Below are 13,497 nucleotides of genomic sequence, written 5' to 3'. Positions count from 1 at the left end.
TCTGTCATTCGTCTAATAGACACGATATCTACCACATCTCTAGCTGGTGGAGCTTTCAGGCGGCGGGAACAGAAGTTCATTGCCGGGGCAGAGAGTTAATTATGACTGCGAACATCAAGGCTTTTCCATATGGTCGCATCTCGCGTCTCGAGCAGGGAACATCAAATAATTGCCTCTGCTCATTGATGTATCTTTTAAGCGTGAGTACGAGCCCCGGTGATTTAACCATGACGTATGAGATCTCGTACTTGGAGAAATGTGAATTACAGCTTGTTAAAATATCCTTATAAACTACTGGAAAATTCAGGAACGGTAGAACCTGGATGGTTTCTGATTCTTTTAAAGTGACGTAGACCTCAATCCTCAGTGGGATCCCTTGTCCTGAGGTTTAGTTTGCTGGATCTTTGGAAATTCCGAACCACTCGGAAAACTGTAGATAATATCTAACTATTTTAACCCCTTAGTGATCAGGTCTGTTTGGACTCGAATGAACTGCTAAAGTTGAGCATGCTCGAGTCCATGGGATGCAACCCTAGAGAGTCTTGGGAAAACATGGCCTATGGCTGTATCCATGTTTTTCAGGACTCCCTAGGGCTGCATCCAACTTCTTCAGCCACTGGTAATCAAATGCCGAACGATCCGGTGCCGAGTGTGCTCGAATTGCACTTATCTCTAGTAATTCTTTTCTTTGTACTGTATTTTACTCCACAGCTACATTTAAAACCAGTAGGTATACAGTATATGTTGCCATCCACACCCCCTAACTGTTTTCCGTTCCTGTAATTCACAGGTAGTTACCCCATGCCTGATGCAAAGACTGCACTTTTTAGAATAATAGCTCTTTGCAGACATTGACACAACAAAGGATATTGGAAGAGTTTAGCTGTGAAGCTTACAGAATAGTGAATGCAGCTATGAAATGATAACACAGAATCAGTTCAAAATATTGTAATCCCTTTACAAAGTTACTCAACTAACTAGAAATGGTGTGCAGGGGGAGCATGGGATTAAATCAGGTGTACATTCACTGTGATGCAATGGGAAACATTTCTTCTCCGGATCTACTCTGAAACTCTGCGCCAGTTTTACCACCTGTGTGCTGGTAAAAAAATTTTTTTTTCATTATAATTTATTGAATTTTTTAGTTATATCAAATTATATGTACAATGTAAAGAATACAAACATATCTGAGTATCACATAAATAATACAGAAAAATAGCAAACATAAGTATTATCTCTATGCAAAAGGAAAGCAAAAAAAAATTAAATAAAATAAAATGAAGAACAGAAATTTTGCTTTGCAGGAATAAGGGAAAAGAAAGGGAACCTCTACATCATGACGAAGAAGTAATTCTTAGTGCTCCTAGGAGGCCACTCACCTCCTCAGTATAATACCAATTTGTCAGTAGGTTTATTCTGCCCTATCTTAGGGTACCAATAAACTACTGACAGAGAGGCAGAACAGAATGATATATCCCTTACATTGTTCTGTGCAGCTGATTTGGAGATATCCACCTGAATAACATGGACACTAAGTAATCCTCTCCATTATGTGCATGTGCTTAGTAGTCCTCAATATTCATGAGTACCAGCTCCCTGATTGGCAGTTATCTATCTATATTGTGTATATATACTACCGTATTTCCCCCAAAATAAGACACCCTCCTAAAATAAGACACCCCAACTACCCTACCTTCTAGTCTAAAGTAAGGCATCCCCCAAAAGTAAGGACTCACCTAATCCCCTCGTGGACCTTCACTGCCAGCGTCCGTCCCGTCCCACCAGCATGTCCCACCGCACGCCGTCACCTGTCCCGCAAGGATGTGAGTATTACGGGGAGGTTCGGGGGGATGTCTTATTTCTCTCCCCTCGGCCAGGGGAAGAGAAATAAGACATACCCCAAAAATAAGACATAGGGGGAGATTTATCAAAGGGTGTAAAATTTAGACTGGTGCAAACTGCCCACAGCAACCAATCACAGATCAGCAGCTCTTGTGAAAGGAAAGCTGAGCTGTGATTGGTTGCTGTGGCCAATTTGCACCAGTCTAAATTTTACACCCTTTGATAAATCTCCCCCATAGTGCCTGTTTTTTTAGTAAAAATTATTAAAAGGCAATGTCTTCTTTTTGGGGAAACACGGTATGTATAGGCAAACAGCTGTCAATCAGCAGCTCGAGGGCAGGGGGTAGTGGTGCGGCACAAAGGCCATTCTTCTGCATATTAGGAGAACGGCTAAACCTAATGATGTAATTAATACACCAATCTGTGCTGCATTTCTAATACTACTTTATGTTGCCCTCATTTAAGGTAGAAGAAACCTAGTGACAGCTTCTCTTTTAACTTGTTACATTACCTGGCGTAAAATTCAGCTCTGCTACATCTATATCCTGCTGTTCTTTATTTTACTCTGGTTGCCTTTTGATGGTTACTGCGCATTTCAGCCTGTGTTTAAATATCTTGTCTAAAGTATGTGCTGGCTGCGGCGCTGGACACAAATTCTAAATGTTTATTACACGGTTTGTGTATGTAACTGCTGGATTTATCCAGTCAAACCATTAAGAGCTGAGGTTTGCCAGTAATGCAGAAAACCACATAGCTTTATTTTAGTGATGTGTGTTGATACGCATAGTTCTATGAAAACCTCTGGCCCAGATAACAGGCGGAGTGAAGATTGTTTTCATTTAACATTGCGGAGCGGATTTTCGGTTTTATTTTAAGCCGCGATACTCTATTGCGCTGACTGAACGATTTGTCACATGTCCAGGGGGATTAACAAAGCATTCCAGAGCCTCTGTCCAGCCATGCTTTGTCTTAAAGGTTGCACAAGTCCTGTCACTTTCAAGAGGACGTCTCTGCTATATCTCAAAGTGTTAACAATTCATACAGCCGTACCAATCATCTCGATTTTCATGTTCATATTTGCACCTTGCAGTCGGGTAATATAATGTAAGTAATTGAGGCTTTCCTATTTATGTTGTAGGAGCTTTATGGATAAAGAAGACGTCATTTACATGAAGGGATATAAGCCTTTGTGCAAAGATTTTGGACCTCAATGCAAAATAGGTAAGACCTCCCAATGTGTCTATTATATGCCATTTATTTTATTTTATTTTTTTATTTAATTTTTATTAAATTTTGAAAATTTTTACAACAGGGCCTATGGCTAGGCCTAAACAATAAGAAAACAGTATAACATATGTATGTATACTAGACAATATAAAATAAGTGGACATAATATTTATCCAAGTGTACAGATACTGGTGTGTTTCGAGTGAGATACCTCTGTACCCCTATACTTACACACCACTCAGCTCATGGTGGTCCATATATAGAGCCAAAAGCCTCAGTGCTTCTTTTGAATTCAAAAATAAAAGGGAATATTACATATCTGAATACCCTATTAAGTAACAGGTAAGGGGGGCCTAACATTTATCTATGTTCAAAACATGGTCGCCATCTTGGTTTAAGGACAATTTTTTTTTTTTTAATGGGAAGGTGGTCATGTTGCATACCAAAGAATTATCTCAGAAATCGATTGCCGCAATTAGATATACAATATATTGTGGTTCAAAAGTAACCAATACAGAATTTGACATGTTCAATGTGTTGTCCATGGTGCTGAACACAGAGCTGAAGGTGAACACAAAGCAGCTTTCTTTTTTGATAACTTTTTGACCCATATTCAGATTGCAAAAATTATTGGGACAGCCAGTCTCTGAGACATTTCTAGTCATGTTTGATATGCTAAATGAACACCTTCGCTTTGGAAAAACTTTGCCTTGATCCAATACGGTGACTTTTAAGATAGTGGCCATGTTCCAGACAATACCTTCACCCATTACATGCTGGGGTATTCAGATTTGTCATTTTCCCTGGAGACTGGCTAGTCCACTCTAGGACCTTGTTCGGGGCTGATTCCTGACCTTTTTCAAAATCATTCTTACCCCACAAAAGAAAATCTTGCATGGAGCCCTGACTAAGAAAGATTGACAGTCATCTTGTGTTTCTTCCATTTTCAAACAGCTTTTGCCTTCTCAATAAGCTGCTTACCTATTGTCCTGTAGCCCATTCCAGCCCTGGGCAGGTCTACAATTTTGTCCCTGGTGTCCTGTTGGGTGTCCTGGTGGTCTGTGAGAGCAAGAATTCTTCTGGTTGGTAGGTAATCAAATACATTTTTCATGCAATACAATGCAAATAAATGAATTTTAAAAAATCATACAACGTGATTTTTTGGGATTTTTTAAAATAGATTCTACCTCTCACAGGTGAAGTATATCCACAATAAAAATCACACACCTCTCCTGTCTTTGTGAGTTGAAAAACTTGCAAAATTGGCATTGTATCAAATACTTATTCCCTCCCTGGTGTGTGTGTGTGTGTGTGTGTGTATATATATATATATATATATATATATATATATATATATATATAATTTTTTTTTTTTTTTAAGTGACAGGTTTGGAAAAAAAAAAAACACATTTTTACCATCAAGCACACATGCACATGTTTTAATTATCCTTTCCTATCCTTTTCTTCTTTTGCTGTTTCCTTCATGTACTTTAGGCAGGAATTTGTATAAGTGGCTTAAAATGCAAATTCGCATATTTGTAAGACGTTTCTGTCACCAGCATAAGGAGTCTGTCAGTCCAGAAAAACAATGGGAAATCTGTGTATGAAAATGCATCCAGCTAGAAAAACAATTAGACTATGTATAATTAGCTTTCCACCAATCTGGGACTAAACAATTCCTAACTTTGGCATGGAATCTGGCAACCGTTACCTGCTCCAAGTATTCCACCCTCTCTTTTTTCAGTGGGGAAACAGAGGACTACTTGGAGCAGGCTATGTACTATCAAATCTACATTACACTATATAATATTCTTCTAATAATGACACTATTAATATTCAAGATAGTTATGCTCATACTAAACTATTCTACTGGTGGAGTCATTGTGTACAAAAAATACTTATCCTGTACTAATCCTGAGTTACATCCTGTATTATACTTCAGAGCTGCACTCACTATTCTGCTGGTGGGGTCACTTTGTACGTATATTACTTATCCTATACTGATCCTGAATTACATCCTGTATTATACTCCAGAGCTGCACTCACTGTTCTTCTGGTGGGGTCACTTTGTACATATATTACTTATCCTATACTGATCCTGAATTACATCCTGTATTATACTCCAGAGCTGCACTCACTGTTCTGCTGGTGGGATCACTATGTACATAAATTACTTATCCTATACTGATCCTGAATTACATCCTGTATTTCTTTTATTAAAATGTTAAACATAATGAACCATCCTGTATTATACTCCAGTATACTCAGTAAGACAGCCGTGCCTCCGCTGTATCTACCAGGGATGGAGAGTTTAAAGGACAACTCCCACGAAAAAATTTTTTGGCTTATTTAACACACATTACAAAGTTATATAACTTTGTAATGTGGTTAAATACCTGGCCTGGCCCCCTTCCCCCACTTTCGGACCCCCGACCCCAACCCCGGAAGTTAAAGAATGTATACATTACCTATTACGATCGTCACAGTCCTCTTCTCCCAGGCGGCATCTGGTGACGACGACGTCAGAGCCGGGGGGCGGTCCGGGTCTTCTTCCTCCTCAGCGTCTTCATTGAAAGTGAATGGGAGAGAAAAGGCTGCTGGTGCACATGCGCACCAGCAGCCTTTTCATTGGCTGGAGCGCATCACATGGCTTCCAGCTTGCTCAGCCCTGATTGGCTGAGCTTGCTGGAAGCCATGTGATGCGCTCCAGCCAATGAAAAGGCTGCCGGTGCGCAAGCGCACTGGCAGCCTTTTCTCTCCCATGGACCCGGAAGTAAGAGACGGTGAGGCGGACGGCGGGCGAATGGAGTGGCGATCGTCACCGGAGGGATGGTGAGTATGGTGTCTGTGGGTTTGTTTGTTTTTTTTGGGGGGGGGGTCCCGCCGGAGTTGTACTTTAACCCTTTACATGCCACGGTCAGATCGAGACTAGAGATGATCGAACATCGCTGATGTTCAGGTTTGTACGAACTTGAACCATCGTTATTTGAATCACGCAGACCTCCCGTTTCGTGGGGAAAGTGGAGACAGCCCGAGTCCCACCAGGAATACAACCTATGGCCCAGGCTGTATTCCTGTTTTCCAGGCAGTTTTCGGGCTGTCTCCACCTTCCCCACGGAACGGGAGGTCTGCAGGAGTCAAATACCGATGGTCGAGTTCGTACAAACCTGAACATCAGCGCTGTTACATTATCTCTTATCGTGGCAACAACTTGTAAACAGCATAAAATACTGTACTTACCTATCGGCAGCCAGATGATAAGGTCTCCAATGCTGATGGGTCTCTGTGGCAGACAGGGGGCCTATGAATGCCTGAGTACCCCATTGCGTCTGTGGCAATGGCCGAGCACATTGCCTGTCAGCATATCGCTGAATATTGGCTTTAATAAACTGACTAATGCAGTGTAATACAGAAGAGACCTGGGGGAGGCTGTGTTGCTGGACTTTGATACTGTGGTGCATGAAAGATTGGTCTATAAAATGAGGATGCTGGGAGTAGGGGAAAATATATGCAAATGGGTAAGTAACTGGTTGAGTGAAAGAAAACAGAGGGTAGAAATTGATGGACATATTCAGATTGGGTTTTAGTTACTAGTGGGGTACCACAGGGGTCAGTGTTGGGTCCACTTCTTTTTAATACTTTTATTAATGACCTTGTAGAGGCGCTACAGAGTAGAATCTCCATTTTTGCAGATGATACTAAACTGAGTAAAGTAATCAGCACAGAGGAGGATAATATCATATTACAGAGGGATTTGGAGAAGGTGGAGGCTTGGGCGGAGAAATGGCAAATGAAGTTTAATGTGGATAAATGTAAGGCTATGCGTTTGCCCCCAAAATATTATTTATGAAAATATAAATTGGTGAAATTGGAAAAAAGAATGCAATATGGTAACTTTTGTGGGGTTCCTGTGTCTACGTAATGTACTATACAGTAAAAGTGACATGATACCATTATTCTATAGGTCAGTCCGACCATAACCATATGTAGGTTTACACAGATTCTCTAATGTTATATATTTTTTATGCAATTAATTATTCATGGAATGGTCCTATTGTGACTCTTATAATGGTTTTAGTTTTTTTACCTTTAGTTTTTTACCAGGGCTGTATGGGGAGTCATATTTTGCACCACGATCTCTAGTTTTTATTAATACCATATTTGTGTAGATCGGACGTTTTGATCACTCTTTTAATATATATATATATATATATATATATATACATATATATATATATAAAAATACACTTTAAGTCCCTTTAGGGGACTTTTACATGCAATCATTAGATTGCATACATTGTACAATGTTATGCCATAGGCATAGCATTGATCAGTGTAATAGGCGCTCTTCTCCCTTTTTTGAGCAGTTGGCACTCCTCCTTGTAAGACCCCTGTTACCCCAATTAGTAGGAGGTACCTGTACACACATGGCAAGGACCTACTATCTTTCTCTGTTGCTTGGTGGTAGCTTCCTCCAGCGCCTGCTGGGTTTGGGTGGGGGGCCCTTGGGGTTTGGTCCTGTGACATTGGGGTTGCAGGGCCATTCTATGGCCCCCCTTCCCTGCATGTGCACGCTTTGTGGGGTTGGCGGTCGCTGACCGACACAGTGTGCAGTTAGTGTGTGAACCAGACCTACACGTGGTACATGAGGCAATATGGTTTGATCAAATTATATACCAACATCCTGGCATTGGTTTTTAAGTAGCCGAGAGGCATTAGTGTCAGCCATAGGTGTGAGGTGCAACAGCTCCTTTCTCTCCATGTTGTATTATACCTTGTACAATGCTATGCCACAGACATAGCATTGATCAGTGTAATAGGCGCTCTGCTCATTGAGCAGATCGCGGATCGGACCGCATGAGAAAAGTAAGAGCCCTCCGGTGGTCCGTTTAAACTATCAGGAACCCCTGCAGTCACACTATGGGGGTCCCGATCGGTAAGTGACAGGGGCTGCTTTTAAGGGGTTAATGGTTAGTGAAATTGTGGCGTTTAAGGGGTTAATGGCGGGCTGCAGCGCGATCGCTGCAGCCTGTCATTAACGGTGAGGGCCCGGTTGCTCGTTGCAGCCGGCCCCCACCTGCTTCATAGCACCTTCAAGGGTCGTCTGGGGACAGACATCCATGATGGAACTATACGTCATGGGTCATCTAGGTCGGGTTAAATAAGTTCAAGGGAGGCCTGGATGCTTTTCTTAAAAAATATAATATTGTAAGTTATGGGCATTAGATTTCCAGTGATACATTGATCCAGCGATTATTCTGATTTCCATTGGAATCGGGAAGGAATTTTCTCCCTGTGATGGAGCAATTGTCTTCTGCCCCTTCCCCTGAATCAACACAGTGGGGTTTCCCTAGGTTAAAACTGATGGACTCTTGTCTTCTTTCAACTTTATTAACTATGTTAATATGTTACTAGATCTGATGATCACTAAAAAAGTCCCTTGTGGGACATAAAAAAGTAAAAAAAATGTACATAAAATAAAACGTAATTAAAAACTCCCCCCATTCTCCCATAAAATAAACAACATTTTTTCCCTTTTCTTTTCCTAAATAAAACATAGAAAATAAGTAAAAATACACATATTAGGTATTGTCGCGTCTATTATGACCAAAAAAAACAAAACAAGGAAAAAGTCTTAAGTATTCCAAAATAGTACCAATAAAAAGAACAACTTGTCCCAAAAATGTCCTCATATGACTATGTCGATGGAAAAATAGAAATGTTACACCATTTGGGAGGTGAGTGTGGGAAAACAAAAATAACAATTTGGGTATTAGGCCTAAAATGTATGTGGGCGGACGGCGTTAAATGGGTATTTGGTTTCTGTAAAAAAAAAAAAAGCTCATTCTTCCTTACCTGAAAGGTTTTATAGTTTTCCAGAATACTTTCTGTATGAACGCTTCAACATTTTTGAGAACTCTATGCTGCTAGAACTCTCATTGTCACTTGCAATGGATGAAAGTGGAAGTCAAAAAGTCTTCTAGCACACAACGTCTTCAAACTCCTCCCGTCTTAACTGCAAAGCCTTTGTAAACCTCCCGTCTTGAAAGCGATGTCTTTATACTCCTACATCATGGCAAACATGTTTTACCGACCATAAATCCATGGGCAACAATGTTATTTCCAGTAACTGGCTGAATGACATACTAGCGTTGAGTGTGAACTTGGGCCTAATAATCCAGTTAGAAAGCTTGTGCTGGGGTCTTGTGATGATAAGGAGAATAATGAAGATGTTGCAGTCAATACTGATGATTATGAAGATGTTATGGTGAAAACAGAGGATTACAAAGACTTTACGGTCACGATGGAGGATTATGAATTGACATCGCTGTCAAGACAGAGGGTGATGAAGACACTGTGGTCAAGATGAAGGATAACAGAAAGACATGCTCCAGACAGGATTACAAAATACAAAAAAAGTCCCTGCAGCGCCGAAGGTTCGCAGATTTATGTAGAGGCACACTGCCTTTACATATATCCCGTGCGGAGTTCCCACTTCAAGGGCCTCAAAATAAATTTTTGGAGGGCTCACTTCTAGAGCCTCAAACTCCATTTTTATTGTGGGTTCGCCTCAAGGGCCTCAAACTCCATTTTAGGAGGGCTCACCTCAAGGGCCTCAAAATCTATTTTTGAGGGCTCACATCAAGAGGCTCAAACTCAGTTTTTACAGGGTTCCCATAAGACCCACACCTCTGCATGTGTAATGAAGGGCTTATGGAAGTGCCAGGTGAGTTTCTAAATTTAAACAGAACGTGTCTGATCACATCACACTCACACACTAATGACAGTTGAAGGTGTGTGCTGTTTGATTTCCCCCTTGCCTATGCCATCTGTGGTTGTCATAGGCAATGTGATTTAAAGGGGTGCCCAAAAATTTTTTCTTACAGTTTTGCTTTCTGTCCATGCTAAGGTAAAGGAGAGAGGGTTTCCTTGTATTTTTTTCCACTTTAAATAGAGGTTATGTTGTGTTTGGAGTGTATTGTTGAGAGGCTGGGATAGAGGTGTAATACTGCGATTTGGGCGTGTTAGATGCACTCAGCCATGCTTCCCCTGCTGTCCCAGTTACATTCCAGAGGTGTTTGCATCACTTTCTGAAGTGTCATTGTTGACTTGATGACCTCCAAGATGTCAAATTTAGGTTTCCAAAAAATGAGCATGCATCTCCCATTGACCTCAATGGGATTGGATATTCGATCGAATTTTCGAGCATTATGGTGTATTCAAATCGAATTTCGAGCTTTTTGCTACTCGCTTATCTCTAGTGACAATCTATAAAAGTAAGGGGCAGCTAGTCAAAGTGTGGTGTGGAATTATTGTAGGCTGTAGCCTAGTTTAAGGAGATGTGTTTTCAAGGTCTTGATGGTGGATGATAGCTCAATGTTTTGGGGTAGTGAGTTCCAAGGTATGGGAAAGACTTGAGTGGCTGTGTAAGGTACAAACAAGGAGGAAGCAAAAAAGGAGGTCATTGAAGGATCGTAGGTTGTGTAAGGGACGAGGGCAGAGTGCAGCTATTGATTGTGATTAACAGATTAGAAGTAGGGGTGGAGCGAGATGGAGGAAAGATAATTAGTTCTGTTTTGTTCATTCTAATAAAAGATTCACCATACCTAGTCATAAGCAACCTTACCAAGTATTCTGGCTTATCTGAATCCAAATGCTTATCATTTGACTCTTGCTACCTGGAAAAGTTTGATGCCACCCTAGGAAGTCCTAGAAAACATGGATACAACCATAGGCCATAGGCTGTATCCTTGTCTTTCTGGCAGCCTTAGGGTTGCATCCAGCTTCTTCAGACAGTGGGAGTCAAATGTCAAGCGTTTGGCATTGGATGAACCCAAACATTCTGCAAGTTTGCTTATCACTAACCATAAATAATAACCCTGGTGTATGGAGATCGAGCCCTTTAGGTCATGTTGCCTGACGTGCCCAAGGATAATCCATAGACAATATGGAGTGTAACCTCTCAGCATGAGTTTGTTGTATATTCTTCAGTCCTCTGTTCCTTCTTGTGGACCTCACAGTCATAATTGTAACTGCATTGTACTTTAGCGGGAACCCTCCTACCTGCCTGTTTCCTATCAGTAAGTGTTTAGTTTATGGCTGACATGTTTACTTGTCCTAACTGTTTGCTGAAGAAATCTGTCAAAGACAACTCACGTTGCAAAGACGTTTGGGCCGTTGCCAGGAGTCCTGTCTGTAACATTGTCCAAGGAATAACATTTACAATTATTTTATTAGCATTGTTAAGGGAATAGGCTGACTTGGCATAGGCAGCATCCAGTAGCAGTAATGTGCTGAATACCTCCACCACCGCTACATATACACTCCTGTAATGCCGCTCCCTTATTGTTTGTAATCTTAGTACTCTAGAACAGTGTTTCTTAACTCCAGACCTCATGGTCCACCAACAGGTGATGTGTTGAAGATTCCCTTAGTATTTTACAGGTGATATAATTATAGTGCATCAGGAACTATCACAGGTATTCTTTGTATGGGATATCCTCAAAACATGGCTTGTTGATGAGTCCTGAGGACTGGAGTTGAGGAACACTGCTGTAGAACGGAACACATCCTTGTCATATTGCAAGGAATTTACTAAATGACTCGCTGGTTCCATAGATTATGTGGGCATTGTGATATAGGATGGCGAAAGATGTTATTAGAGGGTATCCAAGCCCCACACAGATAACTATAGTGAGTACCATGACCATTTGGCTTCAATTGGGTATTTTCATCAATTAAAGAGCTTTTCGGGGACTACAGGATGATAGAATAGGTCATCCACTCCACCACTGATCAGTAAAGTGTTGACACCTGACACCACTGCCGATCAGCGATTGGTCCTATGGATAGGCCACCAATCTTTAAAGTCTCAGAAAACCCCTTTAGGGTTCAAACCCACTTGCCGGATCTGCAGCGAGTCTCCTTGCTGCCTTTTTGCAGCGAGACTCGCTGCAGATCCTGGCCCTATACTTTCATTAGCAGAGAAACTCACAGCAAGGATGTACATCCCTGCTGCGATTTTGTCTGCAGCCCTCCCCATTAACCCCCAGCCGGCGGACATTATACATTACCGGGTCCCCGTTCCTGCTTGCTTCGGGGCTCCCGGTGTCTTCACGGCCCGCCCCCGGCCGCATGATCGCCCCCCGCAGCCCCCGGCCGCACGATCGCCCCCCCGTACCCCCCGGCCGCATGATCGCCCCCGCACCCCCCGGCCGCACGATCGCCCCCCGCACCCCCCGGCCGCATGATCGCCCCCACACCCCCCGGCCGCACGATTGCCCCCCTGCAGCCCCGATCGCCCCCCGCAGCCCCCGGCCGAACGATCGCCCCCCGCAGCCCCCGGCCGCACAATCGCCCCCGGGGCTGCGGGGGGCGATCGTGCGGCCGGAGGCTGCGGGGGGAGCTTCTGCTCTGGACAGTTCCTGACATGGACAGAGGTGGCAGCAAAAAGCGCTGTGTCAGACATCACTTCCTGTCGGACATACAGCAGCTGATAAGTACTGGAAGACTTGAGATTTTTTAATAGAAGTAAATGACAAATCTCTCACATTTTTTGACACCAGTTGATTTGAAAGAAATTGACTCTCCGCTCTGTATTGGATATTAGTTCTTTGCTGCCGAGAAGTCTCTGTAACAAATTCCCTGACAAAAGCCTGTACTTGATTTAATTGTGAACAGAGTCTGACAACTTTCATGATGATCTATGAGCGGGAGCACTCAGCTTGTAATTGTAATAAGAGTTATAGAGCGGCTGATTGGGAAGGCTGGTTTAATTCATCTTGATTCTAACCCTTTACTAAACCTAGCATTACTTTATGTGTGAAGCTCAAGAAATTAGACTCGACCTTGAAACATGGGAAAACTTCCAGACACTGAACTTTTCGATTGCTGTTTATGACTGCTTTTCACTATAGATTGCATCCCAAGGGTTCGGTAAAAAGGAACAGTGACACAGTAAGAAGTGGGACATAAAGGAGAGATAAAAGGCGATCATTACCTGTGATCAGGAAGAGATTTAGTGCAGCCCGAGACATCGCATCCGCACTTTACTGCGCTCCCACATGAAAAGCTTCTGCTGGAATAAATGGAAAACTAAAGCAACATAATTCTGCCTTCTTAGGTCAAACCACAGTAAAAAAAAATTTCAGTAAACGGCACAAACCAACAGGTAAACTGCAGATGGTGTTGGCGGAAGGAAGGTTTTAAAGTTCAGCTATGGCCTCTATTAGAGATGAGGTGCATGGTTGTTGGAGTCTCCTTTGCATAATATACTTCAACCTTGGTTGGGTGTCTTTCCTTTTTCTGCAATGAAACTCAGATTTTCTATAAGGCAGGGTTCACACTGTGTTTTTGCAGTCTGTTTTTTTGTTTAACCTTTTTTTTCGGAAGTCAATGGAAAAACGGATCAAAATGGATGCACACTAA

At 42.1% G+C, this 13,497-nt stretch overlaps 1 long non-coding RNA gene across 1 annotated transcript; it reads right to left on the bottom strand.

Moving 5' to 3' along the window:
* Window positions 1-1,022: 1,022 nt before the first annotated feature.
* On the bottom strand, window positions 1,023-13,149 carry LOC138797138 (uncharacterized). The gene is made up of 3 exons (XR_011363893.1): window positions 13,070-13,149; window positions 4,051-4,128; window positions 1,023-1,099 (listed from the first exon to the last, which is right to left on the bottom strand). It is a non-coding gene; the product is annotated as an uncharacterized lncRNA (long non-coding RNA).
* Window positions 13,150-13,497: the final 348 nt, after the last annotated feature.

Source organism: Dendropsophus ebraccatus, chromosome 7 (genome assembly GCF_027789765.1).
Source record: "Dendropsophus ebraccatus isolate aDenEbr1 chromosome 7, aDenEbr1.pat, whole genome shotgun sequence".
NCBI classification, from domain to species: Eukaryota; Metazoa; Chordata; class Amphibia; order Anura; family Hylidae; genus Dendropsophus; species Dendropsophus ebraccatus.
Note: the sequence above shows the minus strand (reverse complement) of the source record. Positions and strands in the feature narration are given on the sequence as shown.